The 25,394-nt window shown below is 45.8% G+C and overlaps 1 long non-coding RNA gene across 2 annotated transcripts; it reads right to left on the reverse strand.

Moving 5' to 3' along the window:
- Positions 1-14,134: 14,134 nt before the first annotated feature.
- On the reverse strand, positions 14,135-16,849 carry LOC123127924 (uncharacterized). 2 transcript variants are annotated; one of them, XR_006462866.1, is made up of 6 exons: positions 16,312-16,849; positions 16,094-16,206; positions 15,770-15,957; positions 14,862-14,921; positions 14,526-14,679; positions 14,135-14,416 (listed from the first exon to the last, which is right to left on the reverse strand). It is a non-coding gene; the product is annotated as an uncharacterized lncRNA (long non-coding RNA). The 2 variants fall into 2 exon arrangements; XR_006462865.1 differs by having other exon boundaries at positions 16,300-16,849.
- Between the last annotated feature and the right edge of the window lie 8,545 nt (positions 16,850-25,394).

Consider the following 25,394-nt stretch of genomic DNA (forward strand, 5'->3'; position numbering starts at 1 on the left):
TGTCACGGATGTGTCTTTTTTTTGTAGTGCGCACACGACTAAGGGATCAATGATCAACTTGTGTCTAGAGGTGCCCCTTGCCCCCGTATATAAAGGAGCAAGGGGGAGGCCGGCCGACCCTCTATGGCGAGCCAGGAGGAGGAGGAGTCCTCCTTGTAGGAGTAGGACTCCCCTCTTTCCTACTCCTACTAGGAGGGGGAAAGGAAGGGGGAGAGGGAGAAGGAAAGAGGGGCGCCGCCCCCCTCTCCTAGTCCAATTCGGACCAGAGGGGGAGGGGTGCGCGGCCTGCCCTAGGACAACCCTCTCTCTCTCCACTAAGGCCCATTATTTCTCCGGGGGGGTCCGGTAACCCTCCGGCACTCCGGTTTTCTCCGAAATCACCCGGAACACTTACGATGTCCGAATATAGTCGTCCAATATATCGATATTTATGTCTCGACCATTTCGAGACTCCTCGTCATGTCCGTGATCATATCTGGGACTCCAAACTACCTTCGGTACGTCAAAACACAAAAACTCATAATACCGATCGTCACCGAACTTTAAGCGTGCGGACCCTATGGGTTCGAGAACTATGTAGACATGACGGAGACACATCTCCGGTTAATAACCAATAGCGGAACCTAGATGTTCATATTGGCTCCCACATATTCTACGAAGATCTTTATCGGTCAAACCGCATAAGAGCATACGTTGTTCCCTTTGTCATCGGTGTGTTACTTGCACGAATTCGATCGTCGGTATCTCAATACCTAGTTCAATCTCGTTACTGGCAAGTCTCTTTACTCGTTCTGTAATGCATCATCCCGCAACTAACTCATTACTTACAATCCTTGCAAGGCTTATAGTGATGTGCATTGCCGAGTGGGCCCAGAGATACCTCTCCGACAATCGGAGTGACAAATCCTAATCTTGATCTATGCCAACTGAACAAGTACCATCGGAGACACCTGTAGAGCACCTTTATAATCACCCAGTTACGTTGTGACGTTTGGTAGCACACACAGTGTTCCTGCGGTAATCGGGAGTTACATAATCTCATAGTCATAGGAACATGTATAAGTCACGAAGAAAGCAATAGCAGTAAACTAAAACGATCAAGTGCTAAGCTGACGAAATGGGTCAAGTCAATCACATTATTCTCCTAATGATGTGATCCCGTTTATCAAATGACAACTCGTGTCTATGGTTAGGAAACATAACCATCTTTGATCAACGAGCTAGTCAAGTAGAGGCATACTAGTGACACTCTGTTTGTCTATGTATTCACACATGTGTCACGTTTCCAGTTAATACAATTCTAGCATGAATAATAAACATTTATCATGATATAAGGAAATAAATAATAACTTTATTATTGCCTCTAGGGCATATTTCCTTCAGTCTCCCACTTGCACTAGAGTCAACAATCTAGATTACATAGTAATGATTCTAACACCCATGGAGTCTTGGTGATGATCATGTTTTGCTCGTGAGAGAGGCTTAGTCAAAGGATCTGCAACATTTAGATCCGTATGTATCTTGCAAATCTCTATGTCTCCCACCTGGACTTGATCGCGGATGGAATTGAAGCGTCTCTTGATGTGCTTGGTTCTCTTGTGAAATCTGGATTCCTTTTCCAAGGCAATTGCACCAGTATTGTCACGAAAGATTTTCATTGGACCCGATGCACTAGGTATGACACCTAGATCGGATATGAACTCCTTCATCCACACTCCTTCATTTGCTGCTTCCAAAGCAGCAATGTACTTCGCTTCACACGTAGATCCCGCCACGACGCTTTGTTTAGAACTGCTCCAACTGACAGCTCCATCATTCAATATAAACATGTATCCAGTTTGCGATTTAGAATCGTTCAGATCAGTGTCAAAGCTTGCATCAACGTAACCATTTACGATGAGCTCTTTGTCACCTCCATAAACGAGAAACATGTCCTTAGTCCTTTTCAGGTATTTCAGGATGTTCTTGACCGCTGTCCAGTGATCCACTCTTGAATTAATTTGGTACCTCCCTGCTAAACTAATAGCAAGGCACACATCAGGTCTGGTACACAACATTGCATACATGATAGAGCCTATGGCTGAAGCATAGGGAACATCTTTCATTTTCTCTCTATCTTCTGTAGTGGTTGGGCATTGAGTCTTACTCAACTTCACACCTTGTAACACAGGCAAGAATCCTTTCTTTCCCTGATCCATTTTGAACTTCTTCAAAACTTTGTCAAGGTATGTGCTTTGTGCAAGTCCAATTAAGCGTCTTGATCTATCTCTATAGATCTTGATGCCCAATATGTAAGCAGCTTCACCGAGGTCTTTCATTGAAAAACTCTTATTCAAGTATCCTTTTATGCTATCTAGAAATTCTATATCATTTCCAATCAACAATATGTCATCCACATATAATATTAGAAATGCTACAGAGCTCCCACTCACTTTCTTGTAAATACAGGCTTCTCCAAAAGTCTGTATAAAACCATATGCTTTGATCACACTATCAAAACGTTTATTCCAACTCCGAGAGGCTTGCACCAGTCCATAAATGGATCGCTGGAGCTTGCACACTTTGTTAGCACCCTTTGGATCGATAAAACCTTCAGGTTGCATCATATACAACTCTTCTTCCAGAAATCCATTCAGGAATGCAGTCTTTATATCCATTTGCCAAATTTCATAATCATAAAATGCGGCAATAGCTAACATGATTCGGACGGACTTAAGCATCGCTATGGGTGAGAAGGTCTCATCGTAGTCAACTCCTTGAACTTGCCAAAAACCTTTCGCAACAAGTCAAGCTTTGTAGATAGTAACATTACCATCAGCGTCTATCTTATTTTTGAAGATCCATTTATTCTCGATGGCTTGCCGATCATCGGGCAAGTCAAACAAAGTCCACACTTTGTTCTCATACATGGATCCCATATCAGATTTCATGGCCTCAAGCCATTTTGCGAAATCTGGGCTCATCATCGCTTCCTCATAGTTCGTAGGTTCGTCATGGTCTAGTAACATGACCTCTAGAACAGGATTACTGTACCACTCTGGTGCGGATCTTACTCTGGTTGACCTACGAGGTTCGGTAGTAACTTGATCTGAAGTTTCAAGATCATCATCATTAGCTTCCTCACTAATTGGTGTAGGTGTCACAGAAACCGGTTTCTGTGATGAACTACTTTCCAATAAGGGAGCAGGTACAGTTACCTCATCAAGTTATAGTTTCCTCTCACTCACTTCTTTCGAGAGAAACTCCTTCTCTAGAAAGGATCCATTCTTAGCAACAAAATTCTTGCCTACGGATCTGTGATAGAAGGTGTACCCAATAGTTTTCTTTGGGTATCCTATGAAGACACATTTCTCCAAGGGGTTCGATCTTATCAGGTTGAAGCTTTTTCACATAAGCATCGCAGCCCCAAACTTTAAGAAACGACAACTTTGGTTTCTTGCCAAACCACAGTTCATAAGGAGTCGTCTCAACGGATTTAGATGGTGCCCTATTTAACATGAATGCAGCCATCTCTAAAGCATAGTGGTAAATCAATAAGAGACATCATAGATCGCACCATATCTAGTAAAGTACGATTACGACGTTCGGACACACCATTACGCTGTGGTGTTCCGGGTAGCGTGAGTTGCGAAACTATTCCGCATTGTTTCAAATGAAGACCAAACTCGTAACTTAAATATTCTCCTCCACGATCAAATCATAGAAACTTTATTTTCTTGTTACGATGATTTTCAACTTCACTCTGAAATTCTTTGAACTTTCCAAATGTTCCAGATTTATGTTTCATCAAGTAGATATACCCATATCTGCTCAAATCATCTGTGAAGGTGAGAAAATAACGATACCCGCCGCAAGCCTCAATATTCATCGGACCACATACATCAGTATGTATGATTTCCAACAAATCTGTTGCTCGCTCCATAGTTTCGGAGAACGGCGTTTTAGTCATCTTGCCCACGAGGCACGGTTCGACAGTACCAAGTGATTCATAATCAAGTGATTCCAAAAGTCCATCAGAATGGAGTTTCTTCATGTGCTTTATACCAATATGACCTAAACGGCAGTGCCACAAATAAGTTGCACTATCATTATCAACCTGCATCTTTTAGCTTCAATACTATGAATATGTGTATCTCCACTATCAAGATTCAAAAAGAATAGACCACTCTTTAAGGGTGCATGACCATAAAAGATATTACTCATATAAATAGAACAACCATTATTCTCTGATTTCAATGAATAACCATCTCACATCAAACAAGATCCAGATATAATGTTCATGCTTAACGCTGGCACCAAATAACAATTATTTAGGTCTAATACTAATCCCGAAGGTAGATGTAGAGGTAGCGTGCTCACTGCAATCACATCGACTTTGGAACCATTTCCCACGCGCATCGTCACCTCGTCCTTTGCCAATCTCCGCTTAGTCTGTAGTCCCTGTTTCGACTTGCAAATATTAGCAACAGAACCAGTATCAATACCCAGGCACTACTGCAAGAATTAGTAAGGTACACATCAATAACATGTATATCACATATACCTTTGTTCACCTTGCCATCCTTCTTATCCGCCAAATACTTGGGGCAGTTCCGCTTCCAGTGACCAGTCTGTTTGCAGTAGAAGCACTCAGTTTCAGGCTTAGATCCAGACTTGGGTTTCTTCTCTTGAGCAGCAACTTGTTTGTCGTTCTTCTTGAAGTTCCCTTTCTTCTTCCCTTTACCCTTTTTCTTGAAACTGGTGGTCTTGTTAACCATCAACACTTGATGCTCCTTCTTGATTTCTACCTCTGCAGCTTTTAGCATTGCGAAGAGCTCAGGAATTATTTTATTCATCCCTTGCATGTTATAGTTCATCACGAAGCTCTTGTAGCTTGGTGGCAGTGATTGAAGAACTCTATCAATGGCACCATCAACAGGAAGATTAACTCCCAGTTGAGTCAAGTGGTTATGGTACCCAGACATTCTGAGTATATGTTCACTGACAGAACTATTCTCCTCCATCTTGCAGCTGTAGAACTTATTGGAGACTTCATATCTCTCAATCCGGGCATTTGCTTGAAATATTAACTTTAACTCCTGGAACATCTCATATGCTCCATGACGTTCAAAACGTCGTCGAAGTCCCGGTTCTAAGCTGTAAAGCATGGCACACTGAACTATCGAGTAGTCATCAGCTTTGCTCTGCCAGACGTTCATAACATGTAGTATTGCTCCTACAGTAGGTTTGGCACCTAGCGGTGCTTCCAGGACGTAATTCTTCTGTGCAGCAATGAGGATAATCCTCAAGTTACGGACCCAGTCCGTGTAATTGCTACCATCATCTTTCAACTTTACTTTCTCAAGGAACGCATTAAAATTCAACGGAACAACAGCACGGGCCATCTATCTACAACAACATAGACATGCAAAATACTATCAGGTACTAAGTTCATGATAAATTAAGGTTCAGCTAATCAAATTATTAAAGAACTCCCACTTATATAGACATCCCTCTAATCATCTAAGTGATCACGTGATCCATATCAACTAAACCATGTCCGATCATCACGTGAGATGGAGTAGTTTTCAATGGTGAACATCAATATGTTGATCATATCTTCTATATGATTCACGCTCGACCTTTCGGTCTCCAGTGTTCCGAGGCCATATCTTCATATGCTAGGCTCATCAAGTTTAACCCGAGTATTCTGCATGTGCAAAACTGGCTTGCACCTGTTGTATGTGAACGTAGAGCTTATCACATCCGATCATCACGTGGTGTCTCGGCATGACGAACTTTCGCAATGGTGCATACTCAGGGAGAACACTTGTACCTTGAAATTTAGTGTGAGATCATCTTATAATGCTAACGTCAATCTAAGCAAAACAAGATGCATAAAAGATAAACATCACATGCAATCAATATAAGTGATATGATATGGCCATCATCATCTTGTGCTTGTGATCTCCATCTCCGAAGCACCGTCATGATCACCATCGTCACCGGCGCGACACCTTGATCTCCATCGTAGCATCGTTGTCGTCTCGCCAACTATTGCTTCTACGACTATCGCTGCCGCTTAGTGATAAAGTAAAGCAATTACAGGGCGATTTCATTGCATACAATAAAGAGACAACCATATGGCTCTTGCTAGTTACCAATAACTCAGTTACAAAACATGATCATCTCATACAACAAAATATAGCATCATGTCTTGACCATATCACATCACAACATGCCCTGCAAAAACAAGTTAGACGTCCTCTACTTTGTTGTTGCAAGTTTTACGTGGCTGCTATGGGCTAAGCAAGAACCGTTCTTACCTACGCATCAAAACCACAACGATAGTTTGTCAAGTTAGTGATGTTTTAACCTTCTCAAGGACTGGGTGTAGCCACACTCGGTTCAACTAAAGTTGGAGAAACTGACACCCGCCAGCCACCTGTGTGCAAAGCACGACGGTAGAACCAGTCTCGCGTAAGCGTACGCGTAATGTCGGTCCGGGCCGCTTCATCCAACAATACCGCCGAACCAAAGTATGACATGCTAGTAAGCAGTATGACTTGTATCGTCCACAACTCACCTGTGTTCTACTCGTGCATATAACATCTACGCATAAACCTGGCTCGGATGCCACTGTTGGGGAACGTAGTAATTTCAAAAAAATTCCTACGCACACGCAAGATCATGGTGATGCATAGCAACGAGAGGGAAGAGTATCGTCCATGTACCCTCGTAGACCGAAAGCGGAAGCGTTATGAGAACGCGGTTGATGTAGTCGAACATCTTCACGAACCGACCGATTCAAGTACCGAACGCACGACACCTCCGAGTCCAGCACACGTTCAACTCGATGACGTCCCACGAACTCCGATCCAATAGAGCTTCACGGGAGAGTTCCGTCAGTACGACGGCGTGTTGGTGGTGATGATGTTGCTACCAATGCAGGGCTTCGCCTAAGCACCGCTACGATATAATCGAGGTGGATTATGGTGGAGGGGGCACCACACACGGCTAAGGGATCAATGATAAACTTGTGTCTAGAGGTGCCCCCTGCCCCCGTATATAAAGGAGCAAGGGGGGAGGCCGGCCGGCCCTCTATGGCGTGCCAGGAGGAGTCCTCCTCCTAGTAGGAGTAGGACTCCCCTCTTTCCTACTCCTACTAGGAGGGGGAAAGGAAGGGGGAGAGGGAGAAGGAAAGGGGGGCGCCGCCCCCCTCTCCTAGTCCAATTCGGACCAGAGGGGGAGGGGCGCACGGCCTGCCCTAGGCCAGCCCTCTCTCTCTCTCTCCACAAAGGCCCATAAGGCCCATTATTTCTCCGGCGCAGGGGGGGAGGGGGGGTCCGGTAACCCTCCGGCACTCCGATTTTCTCTGAAATCACCCGGAACACTTCCGGTATCCGAATATAGTCATCCAATATATCGATCTTCATGTCTTGACCATTTTGAGACTCCTCGTCATGTCCGTGATCATATCCGGGACTCTGAACTACCTTCGGTACATAAAAACACAAAAACTCATAATACCGATCGTCACCGAACTTTAAGCGTGTGGACCCTACGGGTTCGAGAGCTATGTAGACATGACCGAGACACGTCTCCGGTCAATAACCAATAGCGGAACCTGGATGTTCATATTGGCTCCCATATATTCTATGAAGATTTTTATCGGTCAAACCACATAACAGCATACGTTATTCCCTTTGTCATCGGTATGTTACTTGCCCGAGATTCGATCGTCGGTATCTCAATACCTAGTTCAATCTCGTTACCGGCAAGTCTCTTTACTTGTTCTGTAATGCATCATCCTGCAACTAACTCATTAGTTACAATGCTTGCAAGGCTTATAGTGATGTGCATTACCGAGTGGGCCCAGAGATACCTCTCCGATAATCGGAGTGACAAATCCTAATTTTGATCTGTGCCAACTCAACGAGTACCATCGGAGACTCTTGTAGAGCACATTTATAATCACCCAGTTACATTGTGACATTTGGTAGCACACAAAGTGTTCCTCCGGTAATCGGGAGTTACATAATCTCATAGTCATAGGAACATGTATAAGTCATGAAGAAAGCAATAGCAGTAAACTAAAATGATCAAGTGCTAAGCTGACGAAATGGGTCAAGTCAATCACATCATTCTCCTAATGATGTGATCCCGTTTATCAAATGACAACTCATGTCTAAGGTTAGGAAACATAACCATCATTGATCAACGAGCTAGTCAAGTAGAGGCATACTAGTGACACTCTGTTTGTCTATGTATTCACACATGTATCATGTTTCCGGTTAATACGATTCTAGCATGAATAATAAACATTTATCATGATATAAGGAAATAAATAATAACTTTATTATTGCCTCTAGGGCATATTTCCTTCACCGCCGCCCTCCGACCTTGCAGACCCCGAGAGAGCTTTTCGTCCAGGAGGGGCGGGCGGGGTTCCCCCGAACGCCGGCCGGGCTTCGGCAATCTCGCCGTGCTCCTCGGCGACGTCAACTACGGCGTCTCCGGCGATGCAGGCCGGAATTCAAAATCAGGTGCGCCCCATGCCACATCAACCGCTGTGTCAAGATTGGGGAGGACCAGTGAAAAGCGGCCATGGCGGGCCCTGCTCTATTCTGGCCGTGCTGCAAAGTGGAAATGCGCCAATCTCTGCGGGACACGCGGCGCGTGACCAACGGGCGGACAGTCCTACATCGCAGCTCAGCTGCACTAGAACTGGGTCTGACTCTGGCGTGGCCGCGTCATCTTGTGCTTCTGTCCCTACCGCTGTGGTAGCTTTGCCAGGCACGCCTCGGGTACCGAGGGCGGACCGGTCGCCACCCTCTGTCTGCATGGTTGTGCAGTCGGATAAGGGTGGGGACTCTGATGCTGTCGGGGCATTTGGGACTGGGGCAGCACCTACCAAGAATCATGAGAAACCAGTTATCATTGGGTCGATGGAGATCTTTCCGTTGGAGGCTAGCGTAGACCAACGGGACCCAACTCAGGCATGGAAAAGGAACGGTGTGGCGGTTGGCCTGGACAGGGACAGCTTGTCACCCTGCTCATTGACGGACCACTCACCCTGGTGTGGGCGGGATCCGCCTTGGGCCATGCGCCAAGAAGAAGCCGAGGATTGGCTCAAGATCAGTTTGTTTGTGGATTCACGCGGCCCCACGGGTACCCCCTCACCTGCCACTTCCATTAAACCTGGGCCATAGGTGGATGAGGACCCCGCCACCCCTCCCCATGAGGTCGTGCCATGCACGCTGATGATCAGGTACCAGACCCCGCCAACCCACCCCATGCTGGTTCAGGCATGCACGCTGAGGATCAGGAGCCAGATGCTACTGCTCTTGCCAGGCACTCCCGCAAGCTTGTGGACGATTTCAGCAGAGAAGTGAGGCGCTCCCTCTCGCCGCTCCTTGACACCCATGTGGATCCATCGGCGCACGGGACAACTAAGGCGCGCCGGCCACGGGAAAAACATGTGTCGGTTGGCTTGCCAAGACGGAGTGTGCGCATGGCCAAGGGCAAGATGGCGTCGGCAGCAACCAAGCAGCAACAGGTGCTAATACGCAAGTTATGCCTGGCCAATGAAGGGGAAGTGATCGGAGACGAGGCCTTGCAGATGTATGTCAAGCTATTTGCACAGCCACTTTCGACCACACATGTCGCGGTAGTTCTTGCGCTCTTCGGCTGGGAGCCATCTGTTCTTCCCATGGTGGAACTACCAACGGAGCTGGCAGAGGTAGCGTGATCTCACATATGGTGGATCATACACGCGTAGGCTTCTCCCATGTCGACGCAACCTTTTAAGGTACTCATGTGGAACGTGTGTGGCCTAAACGCTCCGGCGTGCCGCAATGCAGTGTTTCAGGTGTGTCTTGCAGCCAACCCAGGCATTGTTTGCCCACAGGAGACGAAACTCGAAAATGTATCTGTGGCCATTGTCACCCAATGTTTGGGCAATAGATTTGACCAGTTTTTCTACCTCCCGGCCTCGGGCACACGAGGCGGTATCCTCTTGGCTTGGGATCCCCTCATCGTGCAACTTTCCAATCCGCATTACATGGCAAGCACCGTGACGTCACTCATTAAGCCACTAGGCTCCTCTGCCCAATGGTGGCTCACCGGGGTTCATGGACCACACCAGCATGAACACAAGGATGAGTTCCTACAGGAGCTAGCGGAGATTCGATACCTGCATGCTGGGCCTTGGGCCGTCATGGGTGATTTCAACTTGATAGTAAATCTAGAAGACAAGAGCAACACTTCGGTTAATCAACGCATGATGGCCAGATTCCGAGCAAGACTGAATGACCTGGAACTAAAATAAATCTACCTCAATGGCCGGAGATATACATGGTCTAACAAGAAAGGCAATGCGACCTTAGAGAAGATTGATCATGTTTTCACTACTGTGGACTGGGAAGCTCTGTACCCGACATGTTTCCTATCGGCACTGGGATCTGCAGTGTCGGATCATTGTCCTCTACTACTCGACCTGCATGCGGACTTCAGAGCAGGCAAGAGATTCAGATTCAAATCCTTCTAGGCAAAGGCGTATGGTTTCCACAATGTGGTCACGGCGTCATGGGGATCAATCCCACCTTCCGGAAATCCTTTTGTGGTCCTTGATCAGAAGATGAGGGCCATAGCAAAAGCCCTGCAGAGCTGGGCCGACAGGTGGATTGGCAATGTGAAATTTCAGATAGGCCTTGCTCTCGAACTCATCAAACAGCTTGACGTGGCAGCAGAATCAAGAGAGTTATCGGAGGAAGAGAGCTCCCTACGGAGATTGCTCAAAAGGAAACTTCTCGGTCTATGTTCACCGGAGAGAACGATTGCACGACAACGATCCCGCATGCTATGGTTTAAAGAAGGGGACGCTAGCACAGAGTTCTTTCATCAACACGCCAACCACAGGCTGAGGAAGAACGCGATCATAACTATCAGTACAAAGGGAGGACTTCTCACCGGGCATGATGAGATCGCGGTTGCCACATATGCACACTATGAGAACATTCTGGGAAGGGCCCCACAACGAGAATTTGGTTTGGACCTCGACGCGCTCAGTATACCCAGCTTTGATCTCCACCACCTTGAAGCTCCTTTCTCTGAACAGGAGGTGGGCAGCATAATCAAATCCATGCCCAAGGATAAGGCTCCCGGCCCAAATGGCTTCACCGGGCGATTCTACGCCACATGCTGGGATATCATCAAAGGAGACTTCATGCACGCATTAGACTACTTTTACAGAGGAGATGTACGTGGAATGCAGGCTATCAACAAAGCCTTGACCACTTTACTTCCTAAGAAAGATGGAGCGACCAAACTGTCGGACTTCAGACTCGTCAGCTTAATCCATGGTGCAGTTAAGATCTTTGATAAAGTACCTTCAGTTAGGGCCACCATTGATCTGCCGAAGCTGGTGGGGATGCACCAGAGCGCCTTCATACGTGGGTGATCGCTCCATGACAACTATATGCTCGTCCAATGTATGGTCAAGAAGCTGTATGCGTTGAAGCAGCCGACTGCACTGATTAAACTCGACATATCGAAAGCCTTCGACATGATCCAATGTGCTTTTATCATGGAGGTCTTGAGGAAACTGGACTTTGGACATAGGTGGATGTCCTGGATCGCTGACCTGCTATCTATTGCATCCACCAGAGTACTAATAAACGACATCGCATGTGCGCCAATTGCCAACCGCAAGGACTGCGACAAGGTGGATCCCTCTCTCCCATGCTCTTCATCATGATGATGGAACCACTTCACCGCTTGTTCTCCTTGGCAGACAGAAGAGGAATGATCACGCCTCTCACCAGGAAGGCTCAAGTCAGTGGGTGCCATTCTTCATGGACGAGGTCGTACTCTTCGTCAAACCGAAGGCCACTGATCTCCACATGTGCAAATAAATCTTTGAGTTGTTCGGTGGAGCATCTGGCCTACGGATTAACATGCCAAAGTCTGTCGCCATGCCAATTAGATGCTCGGATGAACTAACGGAGCGGATCACCGCGATTTTGGGCTGCCGGATTGGATCGTTCCCTTGCCGCTATCTCAGCCTGCCGCTGAGCTTGCGACAACTAACTGCAGCTCAACTTCACAATCTGGTCAACCAAGTGGCCGTTAAATTGCCAACATGGAGAGGATCATCACTTCCGATCACCAGCCGGCTCATCCTTGTAAAGTCCGTGCTATGCGCAATCCCGATCCATGCCATGCTAGCCATGAGCCTTTCCCCAAAGACAATCAAGGCCATCATCAAGATATGTAGGGGTTTTCTCTGGTGCAAGAAGGATGAGGCCAATGGTGGACAATGCAAGGTGGCTTGGAAGAGTGTTTGCACGCCCAAATGGGCTGGAGACCTAGGCATACCGGATCTACACTGGCTCAACTTCGCGCTCTAGGCACGCTAGGCATGGTTACGACGTACGGACAACTCACGGCCATGGAGAGGTTTAGAGATCAGGATTTCAAAGGAAGCGCGATCAATTAGAAAAGCCACAATCATGCATGTGGGAGACAGAAAGGATCGCTGTTTTGGGAGGACCGATGGCTTCAAGGTTTTAGGGTTCAAGAGTTGGCTCCAAGATTATATGCGAGGATCCCGCAGAGCATTCGGGAGGTCGGCTCAGTCTTTGACGCAATACAAGGTGGATCTTAGGCACTTGAGGTAGGACCGGTCATGGATGCGGAGACACTGCAGGAATTTTTCCACCTCTGGGACAAGACGGCGACAATCATGCTCACCATGGATACGCGAGACCAGGTCCGATGAGCTTGGGAGGACGACGACAACTACTCGGCGCGATCGGCGTACGCCTCCAAATTTTGGGGCCTTGAGGTGGCTGCGTATGCGGGTATGGCCTGGAAATCCAAGGCCCCAGTGCAGTGCAGGTTCTTCATCGGGCTTGCCTCGCGAAATAGATGTTGGACCTTAGATCACTCGGTGCGGCGCGGCCTTCCTCATCAGCCGGCATGTCCTTTTTGTGACCAAGACATGGAGACGATCAACCACATCTTATTGTCTTGTGTCTTTGTGAGATCAGTGTGGCATATGGTCTTCGAGGCCATATGCAAGCTGCAGTGGATGCCAACACCCGATGAGGAGTTCATACTTTGGTGCAATTCTTGCAAGGCGATCAAAGCCAAGGACAACCACACCATCCTCTCTCTAGGACTGTGGGAACTATGGAAGCATCGAAACGCCATCGTCTTCGATGGAGTGACTCCTTCCGCTACGGCCGTGATTGCTAACATGGAGAAAGAAGGTAGAGCGTGGAGTAATGCTGGCCTCCTCAAAGGTGATTTCTCCACCTTCCTCGGAGGCCTAGCTAGGTGGGCTAGAGGGAGTAGCTAGTTACCTATCTAGATGACCCTCAGGGTGTGGACTCTTGCATGTCATACGCTGTAAGAATGTTCTGTGGATGGGGCTCTTTTCCCCCACTCCTCTCTTTAATATATGACTAGATCGTTGATGGCGCGCGTTGTCGCGCCCATCTATTTTGAATGCTATGTGAAAGTGTTACAAATTTATGTACAAACATAGAGTTCATGTTAGTTTATACAGATAATAATGTGTTAGTACAAAGTAATAGTGTCTCCCATGAAGCTAATAATAGTTGGTCCACAGGCGTGCGAAGGACTATATATCACTACAATATTGTGTTTGATTTCAGTTTTTGTGAGTACAACGTGCAGTTGTAACTATTGATTATGCAATAAATTTGTCACATCAATTGTAGTAGTGTCTCATTGTCCGGGGTAAAATTTTGTCACGTCAATTATAGTAGTGTCTTAATTGTCTGGAGTAAATTTGTTCGCACATTAAGCTATAGCTTAACATAGGTGTTTTTGGTCATTTTAATAAAGAAAGAAAAGATCCTATGGAGGACCAACCGGAGAAAATATTTTTGGATATCAATGTTCTATTGCTTAAATCAACTTTATTTTTTCCTAATGAAGCATGCTTTTTCTCATGTAAGATTACATTTGAGAAATCAGATTCAAGGTCCCTGAATTGTTATGGTGAAAACTTAAATGAAACACGTGAGCTTTCAGATTAGTGCATGTTCAATTCTACCAAACACTTACGAGTACATCACAGAAGGAAGGGCACGTTCAGAGATTTGTAAAAAATAGCATTGGAACAGCAGAAATAACTTCACATACATGATGTCTTAATAATACTGGGAATATATGATCTGAAACATTACACTCATATTTGGTTAGAGAAAATGCTAAGTATTTGGGGTAAATTACAGAACTTGTAGCCTTTGGGCGACAAAAATATTGAAGGGTTTATTTATTAATATTAGTGCACTCCAAGATGCTATAGTCAATCTTCTTCCTGGAAAACTTCACAAATATCGAAGGCCTTGAGCTTGAAGCTTTATCAAGAGTGCAATGCAAAAGGCCGTTGTCAATCTTGTTCCTGCAAAAAGAAATACGATTTAGGAAGTTCGAAATCATGTGAAAATCGACCACGTGAACTATGTAATAGTATTATGTTGTGCACTTAATTTTTTGGTTTAATATCACACCTCTTGCATCTACAAGGGCTTTCAGTTCTCCAGTCCTGGTATTATCAACGGAACTAATAAAAGTGCTTAGGCAAACTTGCCCTGAATCTAGCACTCCAGTTGGCCAACTCCTCCTGCTCGTTGTGCCTCAGGTCGTAACTAAAATAGCTCCTCCCTGCCAAAAGTAAGGTTGTTATGATGATCTTATGTGATGAACACATGTTACGGGTTCATCCACTTCTTTATGCACACAAATCTGATAACAAACACAGCAGAGAGCACTGAAAAGAACAACGTTGCTATATGCCGTGATGCCTTAACTTGTAAGAAAAATAATGAGATACAGACTGCACTTACTGATCTCTTCCAACGATTTGCTGACATCACTGCCCCCAGACTGAACCAAGTGTATCTTGCCTGAAAATATTACATTTCCCATACATCAAGATCTTAAAAATGGAAACGAACAAAACCAAAAATTCTGCAAATAATGAGAATGTCATGAATTCAGAGATGAAAGCACAATCTACTGGGAATTAGGGGAGTCTAAATTAGCTGCATGAAAGCAACAATAGAGTCCTTGACTCGACAGGCAGCTCCCAGTTGTCTCTCCTTTTATCGAAAAGCCAAAGGAGCTAGTCTGACTCCCAGTAGGTAGGTCTATTTTCTAACTAAGCTGCATTCTGCCTGCAGTGAGGCTAAATCTGCAAGCGCAGCAGCAAACTTTTCTTTTGGTTGTGTAGCTGGAATAGGTCCATTGTACTGTACTATTATTTTGCCTGATTGTTTTGTCTCCAATGGTGAAATCTTTATTGATGGGAACATAACACTGTTCATGCAAATTTGATGGATAGTTTTGTTACCCATTGGTGCATCGTATGGAGAAAATAGAAGAGGGATATCAGTTACTACTATTTAGATTTATGTGCAACTGAACACTAAATAACTTATTTTTGCTACCCGTTCGTGCTTGCTATGGAAAAAAATAGAGGTATTTCTCCCCCATTTTATTAGTTGGTGGTTCCATCATTGATAATCGATAAAAGTTCAATTCTGTAAGTTAGAAAGACCCGCACATGAACATCCCTCAAGATAAAGGCTGCATTTACATGGAGGGCGAAAAAACATGAGCAAATTGTTAAGTATTAGCTTGTCAAGAACTGATAGGTTTCAGTTTTAGGCATGGATCTGAGGTATCTCAAATTGGAGTTCCTTGCACCTTGATTCAAATTCTGTTCACAATATTAATCTAGAAAGAAACTCACCTTATACTTGGAATGATGCAACAAAGCCTGCACCGTGTCTTGAAAATCCACACACATACTTTCAAATATCGGTAAGATTATTGGGCTTTGCTCACTTCTGCATAGAAGAAGATACTGAGGCTTCACCCCCCCTCTATAACAGTATGGCTACATTCTTTTGCGCATATAACTACACTGTTCCATTTAATCTGTTGAGTACAGCAACAAATAGAAGAACCATGGTGTGGATAACAGATATATGAGTAATCTTCTATGCTGTAAAAACGTGGATGGTAAAACATGAATCGATAAAATGAAATATGGTAGTCCAAGTGAATTAATTACCTGTCCAGAAGCCATTAGAACTATCACCTGAAGAATTTCAGAAAAAAAAGATGCGAGAACCAGTTTCCAATATCTGGCCAAAACAATCGACCATCTCCCAGTTTGAACAATACCTGTACAAAATTAGATTGGGAGGATACAATGTAATCATTGGGTGGAAGAAGCAAATCGTACATGGATGATAAAAAATAAAGATAGAGGGGAACCTAGAAGAGCACCATGCTGATGGATGTTCTGTCGCCGGAGTTAGAAGAGTGAGCGTAGAGGAAGCATATATACACATCGGAAGAATGAGAAACAAAGAGCCAGGCATCCATTAATGACAGCAAGGGGCGCACATCATCCACCATGAATGGCTGGAGAGAAACTGAAGAGTGATTACTTCCTTCAAACCCACGGTAGCAGTTTCAAGAGACGACCAGCCGGACGGCGATTCACGGATTGATGAATTGGCCATCTCTGCGCCTCGAATCCGGGCTGGATGGATTCGACGTGGTCGGTCCACCGCACCTTGAATCGGGACAGACTGGATGCATTGGATCCTCTCTGCGCCTCGGATCTGGAGTGGATGGATTCGATGCGGTCGCTCCCGCTGCGCCTCCAATCGGGACTTTTTTTGGAAGCAACCGAATCAGGAGTGGATGGATTGGAGTATGCGGTCGCTCCGCCGCGCCTCGATCGGGATTGGATTAGGGTTTACGGCCACGAGTGGACGGACCTAACACAGTCGCTTGTACGCCTCCCAAGCCCAGTGCCTTCGGCTGCCCGAATGGGAGGGTAATAGAAGCCCATTAAACCCAATTTAACGACAGAGGCCCAAAAAAATCACGAGAGCAGCGGCCCAGAAGGGTTGGCGCTCAACTGTAGCGAACGAAGCGAACCTACCTGCGATCCAGGGCCAATCCGACGACCGAAAATCGCAAAAAGTGACGATCGGACGGCTGGGAGTGCTGATGACCTGAGAGGGCTGGAAAAGTGCTTGGTTATAATGATTTTAAATACGCACGCTCGTGCGCATTCTAGAAAAAGAAGTTATGAAGAAGAATGGGGATCATGAATCAGGTCGACTTGGCCATGCCGGTTGATAGGCCGGGGTCTGTAATCCTGGAACACCTACTTTCTTTACTGGACGAATAGCTAGAAATGCATCCTTCGGTAATGATGGGGACATGTACTAAGGATAGGGTAACAGGCCTGACCTACAGACCTTAGAGCATCTACAGTCGGACCCCTCAAATCCGCCTCCTACGCTCAGGCGGGCCGCCCGGTCACTGTCCGGTCATAATTTTTTGACCCAGACAGGCCCCTCAAACGGCCCTCAAACGCCAGGACTGGCTGGCACCCCACATATCCAGCCCAAATATGGGGCGGATATGAGAGCGCCCGGACACGCCTGCCACGTCGGACCCAGCCCACGCTGGCCCACCCGACCCCACATAGAATCCTCCCCATCTGCTCGCCAGACCAAACCCTAGCCACTTCACTCCCCTCCCCTCCACTCCCCTCTGCCATCCAAGCTTGTCTCTGGCTCCTTCCAGTCCTCTCCGGCATGGCGGGCATCAGATCTGAGTCATTCACCTCCAGATCCCGTCAACCCCGAGCTAATCCCGCGGCCTCCAGGAGGAGATGGCAGCCCGGCTTGCGCTTCGCCGTGCCCAGGAGGAGGCCCGTTGACGGCTGCGCTAGGACTCCATCCGTCGGGAATCTATTGCGTCTGCCCAAATAGGGCATGGATCCGGGGCTAGGCCGGCCATAGCTGCCTCACCGGAGGCCGTGCGGTCCGTCTGGCGTCCGAACGCGCTGGCAGACGCGCAACCCCTCGATGGCGCATCAATATTGGGGACGCACCATCGTCCCACAAGGCCATGGCATGGCGTGCACACCATGCAACGCACCGGGCGCGGGAGGCGGCGGACGTCGGCGAGGCGGAGTCGCATTTTCCGGCGCCCCGTATGGCGCATCGGTCCGGGCGCCGCAACCGCATTGTGGTGGACGTCGTCGGCTCGTTCCCGGATGGATCCATCATCAATCTAACGTCCACCGGCACCGTTCAGGTTTCGGTCTCTGATGAGGAAGAGTATGGCATGGGAGACGGCGGGGCCTTGAGTCCCGTGAGCCAGCTCGTGTCCCATGCCCTACCATACCTTGTTGGCAGCCGGCCCAACACTCTGAGGAGCGTTGAGGGCCGCCGGACATGGCCAGGGCAGAGCCGGGCGAGCAGGAAGCGGAACCGAACGAGCTCCGCGTAGATTAGGTTTCATGTTGCATGTAATAATATGGATTTGAGGTTTCTAATTTGAGGTATCCGTATGTAAAATGCGTTTTTTGAGGGGTGGACGGTCTCTGTCCGCGGACACACCCTGGCACGTCCGCGGGCATTTGAGGGGTCATATTTGCCAAGTCCGGTTGTAGATGCTCTTACCCTAGGACACCTTACTGGGCCCTAGAGCCAGATCAACATCCAGATGCTATGCCACCTGGTGATCCACTCGAAAGCCACCAGTGGTACGTCTCCAACGTATCTATAATTTTTTTATTGTTCCATGTTGTTATATTATCATTCTTGGATGTTTAACAATCATTTTACAGCAACTTTATATAATTTTTTGGGACTAACCTATTGACATAGTGCCCAGTGCCAGTTGTAGTTTTTTTGCTTGTTTTTTACTTCGTAGAAAATCAATACCAAACGGAGTCCAAATGCAGCGAAACTTTTTGGAGATTTTTTCTGGACCAGAAGACACCTGTTGGGCCAAAGAAGTACCAGAGGGGGGCTCCGAGGGGAGCACAACCCACCAGGGCGCGCCTGGAGGCCCAGGCGCGCCCAGGTGGGTTGTGCCCACCCCGATGGCCTCCCGCACCGCCTCTTTGCTCTATAAATACCTCAATATTCCAGAAACCCTACGAGAGTCGACGAAAATCAATTCCAGCCGCCGCAAGTTCCAGAACCACTAGATCCAATCTAGACACCACCACGGAGGGGTTCATCATCCTCATTGGTGCCTCTCTGATGATGCGTGAGTAGTTCATTGTGCACCTACGGGTCCGTAGTTAGTAGCTAGATGGCTTCCTCTCTCTCTCTTTTGATTCTCAATACAGTGGTCTCTTGGAGATCTATTTGATGCAACTCTTTTTGCGATGTGTTTGTTGGGATCCGATGAACTTTGAGTTTATGATCAGATCTATGTTTTTATCCATGAAAGTTATTTGAGTCTTTTGATCTCTTATATGCATGATTACTTATAGCCTCGTATTTCTTCTTCGAATCTTTGGTTTAGTTAGGCCAACTAGATCGATTTTTCTTGCCATGGGAAGAGGTGCTTTGTGATGGGTTTGATCTTACGGTGCTTGATCCCAGTGACAGAAGGGGAACCGACACGTATATATCGTTGCTATTAAGGATAACAAGATGGGGTCTATTTCTACATAAATAGATCTTGTCTACATCATGTCATCGTTCTTATTGCATTACTCTGTTTGTCCATGAACTTAATACACTAGATGCATGTTGGATAGCGGTTGATGTGTGGAGTAATAGTAGTAGATGCGGGCAGGAGTCGGTCTACTAATCTTGGACGTGATGCCTATGTAATGATCATTGCCTGGATATCGTCATGATTATTTAAAGTTCTATCAATTGCCCAACAGTAATTTGTTTACTCGATGCATGCTATTTTTCTCGAGAGAAGCCACTAGTGAAATCTACGGCCCCCGGGTCTCTTCTTTATTATATTTGCCTTCACGATTTTTTTGCTTTTATTTTTAGATCTATTAATCCAAAAATACAAAAACACCTTGCTGCAAATTATTATTATTTATTTTATCTCGCATTCCCGTGAGATCTATTTATCCAATCTACTACAATTTTAACTATCTTTTTACACTACAAAAAAATACACTTCTGTGATGATACGTGTTTATCACAGTAGGTCACCTTTTCTGTCATGTATGTACATCCATGACGATTTTATGATAGAATCAAGATAGTCATACATGTGCTGTCGTAGAAGTGTTCCATGACAATACCAAAATTATCATCACGGAAGTGTTCACTTCCATGACGATAAATGACGCGTCATGGAAGTGCTTTAGTCAAGGGTAACCGACACGTGGTATCCACCGTAATGGTTCGTTGTTAGCTATCAGGTCCGGTTTTGGATTCGATAATCCATTAACAGCCCGGACCAGTGGGGATTTTCCACGTGTAAAATTCTCATTGGCCGGAGGAAACATGTGTCATCTTGTCATTGGGTCAGATAGGCGCCTATGATATGTTGACACGTGCGACGGCTCACCATTGGCTCATTTAGCTTACAAAGGCTGGCCCATTTGACTTGGTCAAAAGTTAGCGGGTTGGCCCATGAAAAGCCCGTTAACAGTTTGTTCGCAAATAGCCATTTTACGGCCCGGTAACTCACGGCCCGTTAGGGCCTTCCTGAAATCGTCCCAACAATGTCATGTGGGCCGTCGAATATAACACCAGCTCGTTTCACTTTCGGCCCATGTATGGCCCACAACGTCTTTCGGCCCATATGAGGCCTTTCGTATCTTTAGGCTCTTTAGTGGCCCACGGTGACTCTAGCCCATGATGAACAGTAAATTTCTTTGTACCCATTAACGGCCCATGATTCACATGGGCCATTTCCAGGCCGTGTTTGATTTCGGCCTACTGACGGCCCATACGTTCTTGGGTCCTTTTCGGCCCTCGATTACTTCTGGCCCGTTACTGGCCTATTCCTCTCATGGGAAAATTTTGGCCCATGCAAGAATCAGCCCGTTTGTGGCCTGTTAACCCGTTGCGCCGTTTCCAGTCTGTCTTATATTCTGGCCCATTAACGACCCATTATGCTTGTGACAGAATTAAGCCTTTGCTGTCCTCCGACCTGTTAACGGTCCGTTATCGTGTTGGGCCGATACCAATTACGCCCATTTACGGCCCTTGTGGACCCATTTATCCGACGGCCTTAGGCCCACTGATGCTACGGCCCGTTGGAGGCCCATTTATCTGATGGCCCGTAGGAGGCCCATGGATCCTACGGCCCGTAGCAGGGTCAAGGTTACAATGGTCCGTATATGGACCATGGTTGTTGCGGTCACTAGCAAACCAGGGAAAAAGAAGACTAGGAAATAAGCCCAAAACTGACGCTAGGCTATTAAGGCGATTGCACAGATTACATCCACTGGGCATCAAAGTTCGCCGCCAGTGCAAATATAGGGAACATCCTACACTACAAAAGTGGCTTGCTGTTTTCTTCAGCCGATGGCTACACGTTAAGAACAAATTTTGTATCGCAACAAAACAAATTACAACCATAAAATAAAAGGAAGGTTGGCATAAAAGTTAATAGTCTGGCAGATAAATGCACCACCGGAAGTTCAGAAGCTCAGTTCATTTGACAAGACTGTTACGTTTTCATGTTGTATTGTCTGATGGAGCACCATAACCTCCGCCTTCATTTCTCCTAGGCTCCTGAACAACATAGCAAATGTCTGATAGTCTGGTTTCAAAATCATGCATATCTTGACATCGAACAATGTCTGTCCTTGTTTCACAAAGGGTCTCTGTTAGGGAATGGACTTGTGTCTGGAGCGCAGATATAACATTGTTTTGAGCTTGCATATCTTGATCATGAGGCAGTTTGGACGAGATTGCCTTAACAACCAACCCAGTATTACGCAAGAACGTGCTTTTGGCACTGTTAGTGGACAGGTACTGACCCACTGCAGCAAGAGGTGACATTGCAGTTATAGTTGCCTCATCACCATAAGAAGGCGGCGGTTCCACCATTTTTTCCACAGCTTGCTGAAAAGTTGAGTTTTTACATCAGTAGTACCAGAACAGAGGATATTAAGGAGGCAGCAAAACCAAACAAAATAGCTTTGGTCTATATACAGAAATTATTCTGGTGAACCCATGTAAAATATTAGTTGTATTTTACTGCAAAGTACATAATAAAACCAGGTTCCAAACATATGACCATGTACCATGGCTAATGTATTGTCTATTTCTTCACATTGTATTGACAGCTAAGGATAAAGAGACAAAATTTATAATACGGTAAGCATAGTATGACATCATTCATATCACAAAACAACTGAGAACAGACAAACAGACAATTGTAACGTTGTGTGGGCAAGTCCAACACAGAACTAGATTATAGATCAAGATGAAAGGAACACCACTCCTCTCTTTTAAACCTTGTAAGGTGCAATGATACTCTAAGACAATTGTGTATAAAATTGAAAAGAGTAATAGACATTGGCTGCAAACCATGCAGTTCAATGCACAAGTCCGAGTAAGTAGTAGTTAAAAGGCATGAAGATTAAGGACTTGCAACAGCGGCTTTGACTGGTGTAGTCATGCCCTTCGTCTTGCTGGTGTGATAGTCCTTGAAGATTTCCACAACATTTGGTTCAGGTACTTTTTGGTCCTTGCGGGCTTTCATCTGCATTTGGAACAAGTCAATATAGATCTGATAATATGGTACAACAAAAAGAGTGAAACAACAGTTAATTACAAGAGCCTCGCAGTGTGCAATATAGCTATGAGATCCTGTCGTCTGTTGGAATTTCACTTTCGTACGGTTGGCCTTGTTCTTTTAATAGTTCACCTACAAGGAGATAGATTTGTGAGGCACATGCATAAATATGACTTCAACATATGATCTGATCACATATATATAATGTACCTGATACTTTGGATCAGACCAGTGTTTAACGAGGCCTCTCCAGTCTTCATCCGATATATTTTCCACTGGATATGTTTGGGCAAGTTCACTATTAGCCTTGCCTTCAAAGTGAGTTTTCCTCAAGTTATACCGATATTGTCGCAAAGCATACTTGAAAACATGGGTGCAAGCTTGTCTGGTTGCATCATCTTGGCTATACAACTTGAACCTCATCTGTTGAAAACTATGGGGGTCTCATTATCAGCAACCTAGAAATTAGGGGACAGAGCAAGACGATATTACTAGTTTCCATACATAAACATACTCTTTGTCATTCCTACACTAAATCCATGTTGGGAGGATACGTACATGACACCTAACGGCAACCGCTGCCTCTAATACTAACTTGGCTGACTCTGTAGCATCACGTGGCCTTTTTAAAACTGCCTCAAAACGGATCTACATTCTTCCTCCTCTAGACTTAGTTAACCTATCGAGCATTATCCTTGATGTCTGTTTCCTCTTGTGCCTAGGTGCTAGTCCAACAACGAACATAGGAAGTGTTAGTCTACATCAAACTGTGAGACTACATATAAAGAAGCATGCAACTGTAACTTGACTCCAGCAACTACCTTCTTGCTGTTGAAGCACACAAAGTTCATCTGATCTAGCCAACTCGTCTTGTGTCAAGAGTGCTTCGGAAGTAGTGTCAGTTAGCAAGGGAGCTTGGGAACGTGTTGCTAGCTGAGTTGACAAACAAGTAACTCGTGCAACTGGTGGTACTGTGGAACATGTTGCAACAACTAGGGTTGTCTCTGCTTGTTTGGTGGCAGCTATTGGTTTCTGTTTGGCTTGTTCTGCAGCTCGTGTAGCACGGGATACCCCGTTTGTACAATTTTCTGCTGGACATTGACCTTCTATTGCACCATGAGTACCAGCAGAATCTGCGGGATTCTTCCGCTTCCCTTTCCATGTGTCCTTAATACTAACACCATCCCTTGTCATTCTATGTTCCTTCCTCTTTCTCCGTGCCATGTTAAGTCAAGCCGACAAGAAAAAGGAATAACAATTTAGTTCTTCAGAACAAATTGATGCGTGATAAAGACGAACTGAACTTTGATGTTAGACAATGATGACCCACAAGTATAGAGGATCTATCGTAGTCCTTTCGATAAGTAAGAGTGTCGAACCCAACGAGGAGCAGAAGGAAATGATAAGCGGTTTTCAGCAAGGTATTCTCTGCAAGCACTGAAATTATAGATAACAGATAGTTTTGTGATAAGATAATTTGTAACGAGCAACAAGTAACAAAAGTAAATAAAGTGCAGCAAGGTGGGCCAATCCCTTTTGTAGCAAAGGACAAGCCTGGACAAACTCTTATATAGAAGAAAGTGCTCCCAAGGACACATGGGAATTATAGTCAAGCTAGTTTTCACCACGTTCATATGATTCACGTTCGGTACTCTGATAATTTGATATGTGGGTGGACCAGTGCTTGGGTGCTGTCCTTACTTGGACAAGCATCCCACTTATGATTAACTCCTATTGCAAGCATCCGCAACTATAAAAGAAATATTAAGGTAAACCTAACCATAGCATGAAACATATGGATCCAAATCAGCCCCTTATGAAGCAACACATAAACTAGGGTTTAAGCTTCTGTCACTCTAGCAACCCATCATCTACTTATTACTTCCCAATGCCTTCCTCTAGGCCCAAATAATGGTGAAGTGTCATGTAGTCGACGTTCACATAACACCACTATAGGAGAGACAACATACATCTCATCAAAATATCGAACGAATACCGAATTTACATGACTACTAATAGCAAGACTTCTCCCATGTCCTCAGGAACAAACGTAACTACTCACAAAGCATATTCATGTTCATAATCAGAGGGGTATTAATATGCATATAGGATCTGAACATATGATCTTCCACCAAATAAACCAACTAGCATCAACTACGAGGAGTAATCAACACTACTAGCAACCTACAGGTACCAATCCCAGACTTAGAGACAAGAATTGGATACAAGAGATGAACTAGGGTTTGAGAGGAGATGGTGCTGGTGAAGATGTTGATGGAGATTGCCCCCCTCCCGATGAGAGGAGCGTTGGTGATGACAATTGAGGGAGTCCTGGATTAGGGGGTCTCCGGATAGCCGGACTATCTCCATTGGCCGGACTGTTAGACTATGAAGATACAAGATTGAAGACTTCGTCTCGTGTCCGGATGGGACTCTACTTGGCGTGGAAGGCAAGCTAGGCAATACGTATATGGATATCTCCTCCTTTGTAACCGACCTTGTGTAACCCTAACCCTCTCCGGTGTCTATATAAACCGAAGGGTTTTAGTCCGTAGGACAACAATCACAATATACAATCATACCATAGGCTAGCTTCTAGGGTTTAGCCTCTCTGATCTCGTGGTAGATCTACTCTTGTAATACCCATATCATCAATATTAATCAAGTAGGACGTAGGGTTTTACCTCCATCAAGAGGGCCCGAACCTGGGTAAAACTTCGTGTCCCTTGTCTCCTGTTACCATCCAGCCTAGACGCACAGTTCGGGACCCCCTACCCGAGATCCGCCGGTTTTGACACAACAAGGATAAGAGCCGCATTAAC

Source organism: Triticum aestivum, chromosome 6A (genome assembly GCF_018294505.1).
Source record: "Triticum aestivum cultivar Chinese Spring chromosome 6A, IWGSC CS RefSeq v2.1, whole genome shotgun sequence".
In the NCBI taxonomy this organism is placed as follows: domain Eukaryota; kingdom Viridiplantae; phylum Streptophyta; class Magnoliopsida; order Poales; family Poaceae; genus Triticum; species Triticum aestivum.